The sequence below is a fragment of the Leptonychotes weddellii genome, unplaced genomic scaffold, assembly GCF_054177405.1.
Source record: "Leptonychotes weddellii isolate Sample4059 unplaced genomic scaffold, ASM5417740v2 HiC_scaffold_23979, whole genome shotgun sequence".
NCBI lineage: Eukaryota > Metazoa > Chordata > Mammalia > Carnivora > Phocidae > Leptonychotes > Leptonychotes weddellii.
Window position 1 is genome coordinate 1 of NW_027829973.1, and position 2,410 is coordinate 2,410.

A 2,410-nucleotide genomic window follows, 5' to 3' on the forward strand; every position below is an offset into this window, starting at 1 on the left:
CCTGACTCCTCTTTAGGGCTCACAAGCCAGGGAAGGTCATGGTGCCCAAGTGTACCAGAGGCAAATCCTGTGGAAGGACAGAGAGCGAGCATGGCCCGGGGGGGGGGGGGGGGGCCTCTGCCGGCCAGGGGGAAGCACTGCTTCTTGACGTGGCTAGAAGGTGCTGAGACTCCCAACCCGAGGCACCCCTCGACCCCTGAACCCCTCTGCAAGCAGGCCTCACCGTAAGATGCCAACGCCACACCCTCTGTGTTTATCCAGGGAAATTTGTTCCGAAGCTGCTCAGGAGACATCAGACAGACTTTGGCTCCTTCCTGCCTGAGAGAAATGCACAACTGTGTGCAGGTGTGTCGGGCGGGGGTTGCAGAGAGGAAGTAGGGACCCCAACTCCACAAGTGGGGATCCTGCCTCATTTGTGTCACATCTCTGCCCCAAACTCCCCAAGTTTTCCTCCTTGCTAAGCGGGTCAAGACCAAGCCTCCTAGTCATGGCTCTTCAGCACCCGACCCCGCTTTCCTTTCCTACACCCCGGTATCTCCTTGGCCACACTAAACTCCCTGTCATCCCCTAACTATTCCCTGTCCTTTCACAACAGAGCAGGTCCCTTGGTTCCCTCCCCTTGTTCCCTTCCCTTCTGCCTAGAAGGGCCTTCCTGTCCACTTTCTAGCACAGCCCTGTCCACCAGCACAATCTCCTATGGGACACTGTCCCCCAAAGACAGCAACACAGATCCTAAAAGAACACACTGGCAAGCCAGACTGCCTGGTTTGAATCCCAGCACCAGCACTGACTAGCGCCTCGTGCCTCAGTTTACCCACATGTAAAATGGGGAGGATTGGGTGGCTGGCTACGTGAGTAAGTGCTGCATCTGGGACATTACCTGATGTCCCTTGCAAGTCTATTCGTTAAACACATGCACTCTTGTCCGACCATGAGACTCACTCAGGAAAGGGGCCGCCCAAACCGGCCTGCTGCCTGCATCTTTGTACGTGAGTCACACTCATTCATTCAGATTTTTGTCCATGTTTTGTCTATGGCTGCTTTTGTTTCAACTGCAGAGTTGACTGACTGCCACAGAGACCATATGACCCCAAAAGCCTAAAACGATGGCTATCTGGCCCCTACAGGAAAAGTGTGCAGATTCCTGGGCTCTTCCCTACACGTTCTGGCTCATCGGGTGTGGGATTTTCCAGGTGGTTCTTAGGATCCGGCAAATTCAGGAACCACTGCGGCAGCGTGTGGTCCACGTCTGTGTGACAGCACAGGGTCCCGGAGGTCTTGTCTGTGTTACCCGACAGACTGAGCTCCCGCACAGTCAAGACCTGTCTTATCAACTCGCCCGCCCCAGTTCCTAACTCAGTGTCGGAGCCTGCCGGGTGTGTGCAGCTGAGCAGCCGGGTGGTCGTGCCGGGCACCCACCTCTGCACCTTCACGTTGCTCTCCATGACTGCAGCCCCCTTTTCCGAAGCCAGCAAGAGATAACCCGAGGGGTTGAACTGGATGTCCAGGGGAGGGTCATCGACTACAGCCAGGTACTCCTATATGCAAAAGAAGGAAAAAAAAAAAAAAAAGACAACTCTTTAGAAGAAGTTGATTTAAAGAAGGGAGGGAGAGCTCTCCTGGCTTCCTCACCAACAGCTCCCGAGACTCGGGGAAGCCCTCCTCCTCTGGGTACCACCACCAGGGACAGAACTAGAGGTTCCAACTCCTACTTGCCCGAACTGCTTCTGCTCCCTGCTTCCCCTGGCCGGCTGGGCGGCTCCTCTCTCTGGGTTAAAGGAGAGGTCACCACCCCAACCCCCAAGCCCCTTTGCACGTACATTGATGTTCCGCAGAAACTCAACTGAAAAGAGGGAGAGCTGGATGTTCTCAGGCACCGAGAACTGCTGACGAATCCCGCCCACAGACAGCGCAGTGGAGGCCTGGGAATACTGTGGAAAGACCAAAGTAGCTGAGGGCTGCCAGCATCCTGTCACACGTGGGCAGAATCCACTAACAAAAGCACCTACAAATAGAGGGGAGTCCTACTTGCAAGTTTGTAATCTAACAGGAGTTGAGGGAGATAAACCCATATGCAAGTCAACCAGCACCCAAAGAGGGCAACTATTATTAAGAACCTTTTTTTTTTCCTTAAGATTTTTTAGTTAGTTATTTGAGAGAGAGAGAGAGAAAGAGAGACAAAGAGCACGTGAGAGCGAGCACGAAGCAGTGGCGAGGAGGGGAGGGCAGAGGGAGAGGGAGAAGCAGGCCTCCCGCGGAGCAGGGAGCCCGATGCGGGGCTTGATCCCAGGACTCTGGGATCATGACCTGAGCCGAAGGCAGACGCTTAACCGACTGAGCCACCCAGGCGCCCCTAAAATCCTTTTTAGCAGATGTGCAGAGCAGAGAGAATCAATCATCTAAAAGGGCT

The 2,410-nt window shown here is 54.5% G+C and overlaps 1 long non-coding RNA gene across 1 annotated transcript; it reads right to left on the bottom strand.

The window, feature by feature from the left end:
• Positions 1 to 17: 17 nt before the first annotated feature.
• On the bottom strand, positions 18 to 2,243 carry LOC145718873 (uncharacterized). The gene is made up of 3 exons (XR_014142063.1): positions 1,821 to 2,243; positions 1,420 to 1,538; positions 18 to 318 (listed from the first exon to the last, which is right to left on the bottom strand). It is a non-coding gene; the product is annotated as an uncharacterized LOC145718873 (long non-coding RNA).
• Positions 2,244 to 2,410: the final 167 nt, after the last annotated feature.